Genomic DNA, 14,800 nt, shown 5'->3' with positions numbered 1-14,800 from the left:
TTCAAATAACTGCTTTCTATTTTAATATAATTTAAAATGTCATGTATTCCAGTGATGGCAAAGCTGAATTTTCAGCATCATTACTCCAGTCTTCAGTGTCACATGATCCTTCAGAAATCATTCTGATATGCTGAGCATCTACACACAGATGCTTAAAGCCTTCTGTTTTCCACTGCTCTCATACACTATTCAGCAGTGACACTACAAACACATTTATAAACTAGATTTGCCTTTCCTGAAGGAAACCCCAGTGCTTGTTAAAGTTTTGTTGTTTTATAGTTTCCTAAGTGAGCAAGAAACGCATGTTACTCAAGAGACCTGTAACAAGTGTACTGTCTGTGTGAAGCTATGGATCATATTGTCTGCTAAATTACTTTTTTGCTCAAGTAAAAACCAAGTGAAAATTGAATTCACTATTACTTAATTTATTCAATTTGCAATGTAAAGTAGCAACAGATCCTTTCAGTATTGTAATGTACATCCAAGTGAAACAAATTACAAAAAATAAATTCTTTTTTTTTTTTTTAAACAGGACGGGGACTTAGTTCAATTCATCAGTTTTTGATTGGATGGAGGTAGATCTAAATGTGAGCGTGCAGCCTTAACCCTTAAAGACCTAGAACATTTTTGGGGCGCCTGATGTGCCTCTACTTTTCTTTGTTTTTCTCCCCCATTCTAGCAGTTAGCATCAAGTGCTATATATTATTTTAAACAGGAGAACCTGAAGTTTCCATCTAGCTCATTTGATGTCCCAATTTTACATTTATTTATTCTGAGAATGGATTCAATTAATATAATTTCAAGAAAAATGGCAGCAAAAATGTGATGTTTTTACTGTGAACTCGAACAGAACTTCATGAAGTTTGGATTTTGTCCTTTAGAAAGTTAGACTTGGTTGTTTTACACTTCCAGATGAAATTTTGTCTACATGTAACAATCCCTCAGCAAGTTATAGCCATTTATTATAACATTATTCTAGGCGTTTCTAGGTTTTTGAGTGAAAACAGGTGTATTTTATTGACTGATAATGTGTCCTAAAAAGTTCAATTAATAAAGTAAATAGAAAGATTGTTATATAATAACAACACTGAAACAAACATTTTTCTTCAGAGAAATATATTATAATTTGGGCATGAAAAACAAACGCAAACAATACATCAAGTTGTGACAAGAAACCGTGAAATAAAATATACTGAGGTTACTTTTACATGTGGGCGGCTATTTTCATAAACGGACATTTCAACTTTTCTGCACATAATCTTCTCAAACACAAATTGAGGAAAATATAAGAGTGAAAATGTGTAAACCACAAACTACATACAAATAGAGAAATATACTGACTGTGTGCTGTGATCTGAGCGAGAGCGCTTTGCACGCGTTTATTACTGTTTGGTTTCATGATACATGCAAATTCACACCATTTTTTTACGGTCTATGATTCACACCCACGTTCATTTTTCAGAGAAACGTGATTCGTGGTTCAAAAGACCAAACACTGTGTTTATTGGTTGAGTTGATGAAAGTTTCAACGAATCTGGGCACAGGGGGGTGGGACTAATAAAAAAAAAAAATTATGTTTGGCTCAGGGGAACAACCCACGTGTTTCTTGGACAAATCAATGCTGCATATTTTGATGACGCATCCACGCTGACTATGGAGCCTCTGAATGATCAATCGCGAAACATATTATACCTATGGAAAGGGGAGATTCTCCTCTTTACTGTGCAGTTTACAGCATACAGATTGGATCAGCGATTAAAAAGTTATTAAACATTTTGGAACGATAGTTATTTTTAGTCAATGCTGCATATTTTGATGACGCATCCACGCTGACTATGGAGCCTCTGAATGATCAACCGCGAAACATATTATACCTATGGAAAGCGGAGATTCTCCTCTTTACTGTGCAGTTTACAGCATACAGATTGGATTAGCGGTTAAAAAGTTATTAAACATTTTAGAACGATAGTTATTTTTAGCCGCGGGCGGCTGTCTCGGTCTTTAAGGGTTAAGTAAGGTGTGGGATTTAAGCGAACCAAAGACCCGTTCACAACAAGAACTATAACTATATTAGCATCCACAACCGTGAACGATATCATTCTGTTTATTGACGTGCTGTGCTAGCTAGTGCTGTGCATTAAATGCTTAGGCTTTTTAAAGCAGAATGGATTCTGATTGGCGGTCAGTGTTTTTATCATCAGCTGGAAAAAAAATGGTTCTGAAAGCCTGGTATGGTTGTTAATATAGTTATCTTTATAGTTATCCTTCTTGGTTGAACAGGCCTTTAGTTCAATTTAAAATGATGGAGAAGTCTGACATACATGCCAGGAGACAAGTCTGTTGTTTCACTGGAAGATCAAGTTATGACATTTTTATAAACAAAATGATAATAAATAAATTAAAATAAAAGAACACATGAATGGATGAATCATTCACAGTAAGATCAATAACATGCACTATGTTTCAAAAAGGGGTTTTCAAAGCAATGCTAGGAACCATTTTTTTTCTTAGTATGACATTTTTAAGAACTTTTCCACAGTAAAAAAAGATTCTATGGATGTCAAAGGTTCTTCATGGAACCATCGACGCCAGTAAAGAACCTTTTTTAAGAGTGTGCATTTTGAAAAAAGATGAAATGTAAATCCAACTTGACTGAAATTATCTCCAAAACAATGCTTGAATCAAGCATTAACATTTTAAGCTGATTCAATAAGAGCGTGAGCTGCATTGCAAGCACTGTAATCCGTTGGTCAGTTTACTGAGCGACCATCTTACAGCTAATGAGGAAAAATCTCGAAACGGTTTCTTTAATAATATTTCAAATGAGCAATAAAATCTGTAAAACAGCAAAATCATAAAAGCTCAAATTACACAAAAAAAATTATTTTTCAAGCTGGTCCAATACAGAGTCCTATGGCATGTAAAGAAAAAAAACCCTAAATAATGTGGCCATGATTTAACTATATTAAAAAAGAATTGGTACAACATGAAAACCCAATCCATATAATGCGCCTGAAAGTTATATTAAAAACCCAAGTTAACAAGGTGATTGGTTCTAGAATATTGAATATAAGCTTGAATATTGTGCTTAGTGCTTACTGAGAAGGAGATCAGTATGAGGTTGATGACCTTTACTTTTTCATTTAAACTAAAACATGTCCATCAGATATGAGAGTTCAGCTGAATTAAGTAATGATCAGCGGTGTGTGTGTGTGTGTAGAGGGGTGGCCTGAGATTTAAGAATACCCATTTGCTGATGAGGTCCCTGAGAAAATCTCCATCTCATATGCCATCTGCCACCACAGTAAAAGCTTTTAAAAACACTGTGTGAAGAATTAGGGAATATTTGCTTAGGCAATCGCACACTGTTGCTATGCTGCTGCATAAATGCACTCTTCGGCCTGACTGGACATGAGGCAACAGATGCTTCCTGTTACCAAGACACACAAAACACTTTTTTGCTCTTTCTTTCTGTGCATATGAAGCCCATCTTTCTGTTTGTGATATCTTTTATCTTTGTGGTTCTTGGGTTCATCTCACATAGAAAATGAGCAGGTAATATTTCATCCCAAAATCAATAAGACGATTGGACGGACAGATAGATTATAAATGTTAAGATATATTTTTGATGGACCCTTTCTTTGGTCTAATTGCATGTTTTTCAGTGTGGGGAAAATTTTGCTATTTCATTTGCCCTGATTAAGTCTGTCATATTTTTTTCAGCTCATTGCAACATGAACATGAATCATAAGATGAATACAGGCTGGGTAACAAGTATGCAACACTGGAGCCAAAATGAATTCCTCTAAGCTCCCCAGCAACCGACACCTCTGTACTGCCAGTCACACAGCAAGGAAAGAGGTAGAACGAGACAAAGAGCAATTACCAGAGACAAAAAATAAGGACAACATGCTGTAATTATACTGAATGAAACCGCTATGAAATAAATGGCTGAACATTTGGCATCACAATGTAAAGATGTTCTGGGTGGTTGCTAGGGTGTTGGTAGGCTGCTCTAGGCAGTTACTAGGTAATTAAAAAGCACACAACTCCAAGTCTTTAGGATATTACATATGGTTCTAGTCAGGCCTAACTTGATTCTTGCCAATTCACGAGTTCACACTTACATATAATTATATAGAGTAATATAAATGCGCATTTGGTGTGCTGTCCGGGGGGAGGGATTCGAGCTCGAACTTGGCCCGAACCCAGAGTACCCCCCCCCCCTCGTGTAAGTGGTTAGAACCAAAAGAGCAAAATGTGGAGAAGGGGTGGAGGAGGGATGCTGATAAACTGTCAACAGAACAGAGGTAAGACTGCTGCGTGTATATATACACCTTTTGTTGATTAGCTGAGTGCTCTCCACCTGTGTCAATTATCTGAAAGCCCTCCTCTCGAATCTTTGTTAATAAACATCGTTACTGCTCAATATTTAGATTACTAGCATCATTAACAGAAGTTGAGTGAATTTTGATAAAATTTTGGATGAAATCAAGCGGCAGCCTCCCCCAGTTTCTGTTGAAGCCAATACGGAAGTGATTTAAACTGCAATTCACAGGCAATTCACAATTCACAGGCTAAAAACGGGAGCAGAATCTCGTTGAGCCCGTGTTAAAATACCCAAATTTACAGCAGAAAAAACATGTTTACAGCCTGGTACAAATTGTAGTTTTGGTCTATACGGCTAATTTTGCCCTTCGTGACAACAGAGAGGGGGTAAAGTTTTTTTATAACTCATTCGTTTACACTATATAAAGCCTTAAAGTTCTGCATAATTAAGGGTGTGGCCACTTTGAGTGACAGGTGGATTAGTCATCGTCCTTACTTTACACCTAAAAACTGCTCTTCAGAATCCTATGGGTGACATCTAGCATCGCAAATCCACAACAAATCTTTACACTTGTCCATTTTTAGTACGTCTGACACATCAACTTTGAGGACAAAATGTTCACTCGCTGCCTAATATATCCCACCCACTAACAGATGCCGTGATGAAGAGATAATCAGTGTTATTCACTTCACCTGTCAGTGGTCATAATGTTATGCCTGATCATTGAATAATGCCACATAAAAGCCAGACTAAATTTTGGTCTGACTCACCTTAGCCATTAGTGTCACAGCTGCCCTGATTTCTTTTAGGGGAGGGTTTATATGAAGTTATGGTAAATGTATGGACTTTTTTCAAATATTTGGATGTAATGGACAAAAAAAGTTATTGCAATTTACATGAACATGAAAGGAGATGGAGGAAAAACATACAGAGAGCATTAGCTTTTGTTTCTGCTCTGAAAGCCACAAGACCTCACCGAACACTGTGAGTGTGGGTTAGAAATCAGGAATGGGACATTGTGCTTGGTACATTTTTCATCTTTGAACCAACAAATTAGACGACAAAGTTTAAATCCTGTCTGGCTAGTCTGCTTTCCATAATGTTTATGCATTAGGTCAGTAGGTGGAGAGTAGGCGTTAGTTTGAACGCATTCGACCACATGAGAGTTTTTGACAACCTCTAGATGAACCTCTGGATAAACAGGGCCTAAATGCAACTTCAGAAGTGCTTCTGTGCCACCTTTGCAGTCATAAAAAATTCAGTTTATACAGTAAAACAGTCTTACTTTTGTATCATTGAGTTGCTATTGATATTTTGAATTTGTATTGTTATATTTTCCATTTTTGTTTTATTTTTAGATAAAGATTCAGTAGGTTTGTTGTGTGTTATGTTGTTTTTCCCATTACATTTTTTTTGCTATCTGAAATAAAATAAGTTTTTTATAATTCTACAAGGTTTTTGTTTTGTTTTATTTCAGTTATCAATAATGTTTTTATGGTTTTACTATTACACTGTAAAAAAATGTGTTGGTTGTTGTTGGTTTAACTTAAAAAAGTACGTAACCTGGTTGCCTTAAAATTTAGAGTTTATTGAAACTAAAAATTTGAGTTGATACAATGAAGGAAATTTGTTTAATAAATAGAAACTCAAAATATAATTGTATCTGAACCACATAAAAAATTTGATAAATCATGAAAATAGCACTATTTGGCATGTTTCACTGCGTCTTCACAAATAAAACACACACAAATACCCAATATGCTTACAAAATCTTAGAATAATATTTAAATAAAGGTTGTCGAATCTCAAAAAAAATCATCATTGTATTAACTCAATTTTAATTTCAATTGACTTAAAATTTTAAGGCAACCAGGTAACTTTTTTCTAAAAAAATTTACAGTGTACTGCATTATAATGGCCATCACCCACCTTGTTCTCTAAATATTGGCATCAACCACCAATTATGAGTGTATGGAAATTCTAACAAAATTGTGATGCCGGGCCGATGCAAAGAAATGGTCATGAAAATGACACATCTCATATTTAATGAAATTGGAAACTGATATGGAGACAGGAAGCCCGGGAGGAAGGGAGGGGTGAGATGACAGGGAACACAGCACGTAGCAGGAGAGAAAATCATGATGAATGAACGCTGAAGAGAAAATGTGAATGAAGCCGCAATACACACTCACCCACACATCTACACACACATGCACTCCATAAATGACATTAATTTCAGGCCACAGGTGAGAGAGCGACGCGTGGTAGATTTATATGATAGGTGAGAGCCTCTACCTGTCAGATGTAATCAAGCGAGTGTGTTTTTTAGTGTGTGTGCGCCATGGCAGGCATGTTGCGACAGACTCGCGGAATCGTAATCAAACTAGATACAGCTAAACCGGCAAGACCACAAGCAAACACACACACATATAAAACACCGGACATATCATTTCTGTATCCACAAGTGCAGCTGCAGATAGGAGACCCAGCTGCACTGGTGATGTAACATCTAGCCTATGTGAGGGAGAAGGCAGCAAACAAGCAAGAAGAAAAATGAGTTAGAGAGAAAAATCGTGTGTTTGTAAATGTGTTTCAATTTGTGCTTCTAAAGCGAGGGCAGCAGCCTGCGAGGCGTAGGTTTTTTTTTCTTCCTTGTGCCGAATGACTGGGATTTTGTCAGCAAGGCTCCACTGCCTCTGTGATTTGCGTGGAAATAATGCATTGGAGTTTCCTGATGCTATTTGTGTGTGTGTGTGTGAGCTAGACCACTGCTCAGGAAACTATATGTCAATATGCATCGACAAGTGCTCATACGGGAGGGAACAGAGCGGCGGTGATTGTCAGTCAATGACTCATGCGCAGGCAAACACACATCCTCACTGGAAGGGCTTCTGTGCCTCTGCGTTCTCCTCTAGGGAACAGATCACAAATTATACACATAGCATCCACTTATTACTGTCTAAACTGAGGAGAGAAATAGAGCTGGTTTAAAGAGGACAGGATTGAGTTACGATTAGCATGGACCCAATGAATGTTAATCACACAATGCATCTGAAAAAATTAAGAAATCATGTTAAAACATCAAGCTTAATAGAAAAGCACAGATGAGAGATGTATAATGGAAAAAGGAAAGCATCTGTAGTGACTTTCACTGAAATTATATCAAGGAAAGTGATATAATGTGGTCAGCCAATGTGGTCTTCCTCCAAATCTACGCTACATTCAAAAGTTTGCTTTCATTAAGATTTTTGAGGAGAAATTAATACTTTAATACTTTATATTTAAAGACTTCTATTTCAAATAAATGCTGTTCTTTCGAACTTTATTTTGAACTCTCATAACATCATAAGATACTTATTTTAAAAACATAAAAATCTTACTGACCCTAAACTTTTGAATGGTTGTTTATACTTTGCGAAACAAACTGTTGGAACGCCTTCTATAGCATAAAATGACAATAGGACAAGGTCATGTGGACATGCACAAGTTCATGCCAAGTGTGCTATTTGGGACAGGGCCTGGCCTATGGCTATGCTCATTCTTGGAATTAAATATATTGCATACTGTGCAACATTGTGTACTGTACACAGTATGTGAAACAGTACACAAATTGTAGTCTAACTAGATGTTATAATATATGAACTCTTGGCTCAGTATGACTACATACTGAGATTTAGAAATATGATGGATGATATTGCTTCCAGTTCATTTGTCACTCTGGACATGACAGATTAAAATGAATGTGATGCATTGTGGGATACAACATTGTGCTTTGTATACTGCACCTTTTCCCCTCCTAAATGTAGTAGGTCATACATATTGTATGCATACAGAAAGTGTATACTGAGTGCACAGAATGCACAGTGTAGATTAGATGAGAGGAAAAAAATAACCTTGTTAGTATGATTTTCTGAGAATAGCCGACTTCAAAAAATGTACGCGAAATTTGCACACAAATTGTGGATTATCAGTTATTGTGTGATTGTAGAGGTGGGAAATTAAATGCTGCACTGTGCAGGGTACTACACATTGATTATGAAATTTAAAAGGTAAGAAAGTACAGGTAAGAAAGCTCTTGACATAGTGCATTTTTACCATAATGCTGTTTAGGCAAATATGATACGATTACCAATGATAAACCTACTCTTATAACTGTTAACAACCCTCTCCCGGTCCGACTGTCTGTGGGAGGGGGAAAAAAGATGCAGATGTACAATCTGTAGTTTTCACAAAAGTCCTGGAGCTGGTGCATATTGTATCCTCTGTTGCACTTTTGCTGACAAATAAACAGGAATTGTTTCTGTCGAAGTAACTGAGTCATACTACATACTAATGACATTGTAACAATACAAAGCAACAGTGTGCAAAACATACTAGAAAGTGTCAACATACTAGAAGAAATTCAACAATATGAAGTATTCAATGTGTAAATGTACTAACAAGTACCATTTCGAGTAGTATAATTGCTTTAGTAAAATCTTGATTTAAGATTTAGGTGAAGAATGTGCGTAGCTCTCTGATGTCCTCCTTCTGAATCATTTCCATTTCAGCACTTTCCCTGCCACTGATTAACCTGATGTCAATCAATGTTGCAGTTTATCATGAATTTGGTTATTCATGCATCTTAGACACTTCCCTTTGTCTGACCCTTCACTCCAAATCCATTTTGTTACAGCAGACTAAAGGAGGGTACACGGCGAGTCTGATGATGTAATCAAGTAGCAACTACTCAAGTGAACATAAAAAGCCTTAGAAATGAGAATCAGAGGGTATAAAACCAGTCTTCATTCTCCAAGGACTGCATTATTTCACAAATTCAAAAACCGCTTTGCAAATTACTACTGGAGACATAATGGCTTGTTTCAATTATTTTCTGCTTTAAGTATTTGTAAGCATTTTCCGCAACGAATCTGTATTCCTTTTGATGTTGAAGAATCTCTCCCTTTGCCAAAGGAAATTAAAGCAAGAGCAGAAATCCAGTGCAATTGATTGCAAGTCTCAGTTACTTGTTTAGAGCGGTCCAATTTCCTATTAAACACAGGTGCAAACTTTGCATTAAGGAGAGGTTGATTGTGCTCAGCATCCTTTGAGTTTGAATGCCATTTCGATACACTGGCTCCATAAAACCAACAACATATCGCCCTGAAAATACTCGCAAATGTGATTACAGTATGCATATCTCTCTCCCCTGAGTGTGTGAATGTGTGGGTGTCTGTCAAACTATAAGCCCAAGGGTTGGTTTGGATGTGGTTCCAAAGTCTCGCACAGGCAGACAGATAGATAATGCTCCGCTTTTCATGTTAAAAATAAAAGTTACATCCCTACTAGATTAGGTGCACTTGCTGAGATAATCTCAGCACAGCTCCAAACCACTTCCTCTTTTCTATCTGACCCTCACTCAGATTAACAGATCAGCAGCTGAATCTGACAGAAACAATTTACTTGAAGTTTTTCTGTGGTTAAGTAGACTTCAGCAGGGGAAATCAGAAGGTCAGTGTGTGGTATGCACTATGGATATACAATATATTAATAAGTGCTAATAATTGGATTTTAAAAGGTTGCTATTCGCCTAATTTGGCTAATATTTGCATAAGGTAATATTATTTTATTTTTTGTAGGAAAGTACATTTTTACAATTGTAGGATGAAGATTTGGAAGTGACTACTATTTTAACAAAATGTAATATTAAATATATTCATAATTCAACGCTAAACATTTTCGTGCCAGAATGATGCAGTAGTCAAGAAATGCATGTTTAATACACAAAGCATATTTTTGCTATAACAAAATTATATACTTTCATTTATCTTTTATATCAACAATTAAAACAATTTAATTATCAATTTTACTAGAATGTGAGTTTTACTTATACATAGAAAATTGTAGGATGGAGATTTGGAATTGTACATGTAAAGTTCAGTTTCTAAGTGAAATTCACTGATTGAAACATTTTATTTTGACTTAATTAAATGGAAACATTTTAACTCTTTCCTCGCCTCCATTTCTTTAAACAGGGTATCTGCAGGTTTTACCAAGTCAAATTTAAGACTTTTTAAGAACTTTTTAAGACCATTATGAATAAAATTTAAGACCTATATTGCGCAATAAAAAAACATGCATAAGAAATCCAGAATCACTCAATTACTTAAACTTATATTATTTAATTTATTTTAAATTGAACAAAGTATTAGTGAACTTATTATTCATAGCTCAATCCCACCAGGATTAGCATATATATATATTAGGGCTGGGCAAAGAAAATCGATTTTTCGATTAATCGGTTTTTAAAATCTGGTCGATTCAGAATCAATTCTCAAATGCCATGAATCGATTTTTTTAAATATTTATTTCCGCTAACATTGAACATAAGCTTAACGTAAATCTAATTACTAGTCTTCTCCACTAGATGTCACCCATTTGCCTTGCGTGATCTTACAAAGGAGCAAGAGGCGCACATCATTTATCCATTCAGTGTTTAAATGGCAGCATCCGGTGCGTTGTCGCCTTTTATAAAGCTGAGGTGAAATGCTGTAGTAATACTAAAAATCTGCGGAACCATTTTATGTGACAACACTCACACAGCCGAGCACACACACACACACACACACACACACACACACACACACACACACACACACACACACACAGCCAATCACACAACCGCTAAAAATAATTACATACACGCGAATGCTTGCCTTGCATTAGGAGGATCAAACTTGAGCAGTCACTTAAGCATGTACGTTAGCCATTATAGACATATTCAAATTATAGTCCATATACAGCGCAGGATCAATAATTCAAACCCTATTAGCTTATATTATAAACAGATTTCCTCTAATAATAGTTAGTCCACAGTCAGTTAAGGTATTGTTGTCCATTACCACGACAACTACTCACCCATAGACTAAAAAAATAATGAACGCATTTCTCATGTATGAAAAGTAAATTTGCACACATGAGCAGCAAAATTGCAAGAAAAGCTTGTCGTGTACTGAAAATTGCTATAAAAAAACATCCAATATCCTAGCTTTTTATGTTTTAGAATAAATATATCAAAACATCCATAAAATACTTCTCAGATAAATTTTTTAAATAAAGTTGCATCAAAATTGTATTTAACAATTGTATGGATTTGAAATATAGAGATGTGTTCTGTTTTAATGTGCTCAGGTGTACCTAAAATAAAAAGTTTAACATACATGATTGTGGCTCTTCATTTCTTTTTAATTACACATTTATGTTCACTGTTCTTTTTTATAAATACCTATAGTATTTATTAAATCTATATTCATTTGAGTTGAATCAAAAATCGAATTGAGAATTGAAATTGAATCGATTTGAGGACTTGTGAATCAAAATCGAATCGAATCTGAACATCTGAATCGATACCCAGCCCTAATATATATATATATATATATATATATATATATATATATATATATATATATATATATATATATATATATATATATATATATATATTATTTTTTGTGGTGGTCACTTTCATACATTTTTATTTTTTCATAATTAGGATGCAACATTAACCATATTATTATGTTAGATGCACAATGATCACACATGGCAATAAAACTAACAAAATGCATGAATCTTGTTTGGTAGGCATATTACAAAAACAAAAAAGGCTGTTCCAGTAGTGCACTATCTATCTTTAATAACACGATCGCTTGGGGTGGGAAATATGACCAACATCTTAAAAGTAAACCAGAGCAATAAGCAATTGCTTAATATAAGTAAAACGTTGTAATTACGTAATCAAGTAATCGGTCAGTAATAAAATATATACTTATAAACAAATGACAATAGGAAAAATAAATACAACATAAAGATGCATACAAAGAGGAACACTCCATTGTTTTTAGAAATAGGGCTTATTCAACTTCTTTTGGATAAACCCCATTTAGATATTTTGGCAAATGCATTTGTCTCAGTGCATGCATTGTTTTAGTTTGGCAGGGTCGCCGCTAGCTTAGCTTAAAATGCATTTCCCCACATATCTAAATGTAGCAAAGTAGAATAAGCCCGATTTCTAAAGTGTAAGTGCTGTTTTCCCCGTTTGTGTTGTTATATTAGTTTGCTTTCACTTTGTGAGCTTAATGCCCAGATCCAGTACTTACTGACAGTTCCCAAACGTTTTAACTCAAATCAGGATATAGACATATGCATAATGTGTATATTTGATCGTTCAAGAGTAACGTTAGGCTAATGAGCCTAAAAATAACACATTCAATACACTCGCGCGAGCGCTGACAGGCAGCAAACACATAACGACAGTCTGACATCGGAGTTCGGCGTTTACATCACTGTTATTAACTCTATTTAGTGCAATTGGGTATATTATACTTTTATGTTGTCATTATGCAAGATGGTGAGAAAGATTCGCCTTCGCGTTCATGATCGCGGAACTGCAAGAACCGTCAGACTCAGCTGAAGAATAAAATCTGTTTTATGCGTCTGTGGGGTACGATCAGAAAGAGGCTCGTGCCAATAACACGAAAGCTGATTGGCTGCAATATAAGTGGCATGCTTGCCTAATTTGTAGTTGTAATAGAGCGAACAATAGTTGGTCTAGCGAAAGAAAGAACTACAAACACCACGGAACAAACACACACACACATACACACGTGCTCGCGTGCTGCGGGAGGCGAGAGCGTTTCAATGAGGTAGCGTTACATGAACGTAGGAAAATTAAGACCTGTTTAACATTATTTAAGACCTAGAACGCAATGCTTCCGCGAATTTAAGACTTTTTAAGGCCTTATATTTTGATTCTGAAATTTAATACTTTTTAAGACTTTTTAAGACTCCGCGGGGACCCTGTTTAAAAAGTTGCCAGCCAGGGGCAGCATTATTGATCAAGTTTCATAAAAAAGCAACATGTCGAGCGAAAAGCGGAGAAGATGGTGTTTTTGTGTGGATCAGATGCAGGATAACGATCAAAACATAGATTGAGTAAATCAAATTCATCAACACCCCCAAAGCTTCACAGACCTATACCTCTTTCTGAATTCCGCATTTTATTCAGTTATGTTATATGCTGTTTATTGTTTGATGATTACATTATTTTACATGTGCATAAGCAATATTTCTTTTGATCCTGAGATTCTGTACTATTTGATGCATAATAGCGCCTCTTATTGTATTATTGTGAAAACATGGATAGCCTGAAAATTCTGTCAATGGCCGGAAAAGAGTTAGTAATTGTTGATGAATATATGATTAATGTTTAATATTTTGGATGGAGTATCATTAAACATATTGGCATTAAAACAGTTTTAATGCCAATATGTTACTAAACTAAATGTGCATTTTGGAACATATAATAGTGTTACTCTCCCGATTTCCAAATAATTTTGACACCCAAATTCCCGAGATGGGCGTGCCACAAATTTTAAACATGGTGGCGGGGAACAGATTGCTGTGACAGATCATCTTATCTTGTCATTCATATAGTGCATATTTGCATACAAGTAATCATTTGAAGTATACCGATGTTTTATAAACAGCAAAAATAGTCTGCATTTGACCAAAATTGTCATTTGACCGCAACTATCTGGATAGCATCGTAAATGTTTTTATGGTTGTCAGTGCATGTGACACTACATATAAAGATGGTTTTAATAAGATTTTCCCAATATAAATAAGAATAAACCTGGTGTAATGATCCTGGTCATTCCGACAACCAATCACTTGAATGCAACAGACTCTTAATCTCAGAAGTGGGAATTATGAAATTTCCGATAGCATGTGGAGGTAGCATTAAGCCCCAGTGTTTCCTATGTTCGTGGTCTGTTGTTGCACTTTTTGGTTGTATTGTGTGTGTTGTTTTCAGTTCAGTTTTTTCCTGCCATGCCCCTAGCCCCCAAAAATGCATTGCTTCTTTTTTTGCATTATGCTTTTTTCTAAGACATATGTCAATCCATAGCAGTACTCTGTAGTATACTTTTCTAATACTACAAACAAAAAAAATCCACTATAAGAAGTATATAAAGATACATGTTACAAGAAAGTATCAGTGTCTAAGTTTGCAGTGACAAGGTTAATTTTAGTAATTAGGATCCAGAGAGAAGATCATATGGATTAGTGAAAGGATTACTGCACTTTGGATTTCCCCCAGGAGTGCATAGATGATGAAATGCGGTTGAGAGATCATGCGATCACATGACAGGTAGTAAATATTAAATATATAGTTTAATCATGCTGCATTTGAAGGTTATGCTGACGCAGGAGCTGTGAAGATTTAGAGTCAAAGCACAAGCACACATACTCACACGAGATTATTAAATCATCCCAAAGACACACATGCACACCCATTATGAATTGAATAGTGCTGGTGCCACGGCAGCAAACACAGTCTGGGTCGGAATATGTAGTAAAAAACTATTACACGTACTGTGTGGTGTAGAATTCCCAACCTAGATGCTGAATGAATAAATAAACCCAGGGAAGATA

The 14,800-nt window shown here is 35.6% G+C and overlaps 1 protein-coding gene across 1 annotated transcript in view; it reads right to left on the bottom strand.

Annotated features, from left to right (window-relative positions):
• camk1da (calcium/calmodulin-dependent protein kinase 1Da) overlaps positions 1-14,800 on the bottom strand; it is a 69,549-nt gene that overhangs the window by 31,925 nt on the left and 22,824 nt on the right. The gene's annotated exons all lie outside the window — the stretch shown is intronic.

This window comes from Pseudorasbora parva, chromosome 20 (genome assembly GCF_024679245.1).
Source record: "Pseudorasbora parva isolate DD20220531a chromosome 20, ASM2467924v1, whole genome shotgun sequence".
Lineage (NCBI taxonomy): Eukaryota > Metazoa > Chordata > Actinopteri > Cypriniformes > Gobionidae > Pseudorasbora > Pseudorasbora parva.
Note: the sequence above shows the minus strand (reverse complement) of the source record. Positions and strands in the feature narration are given on the sequence as shown.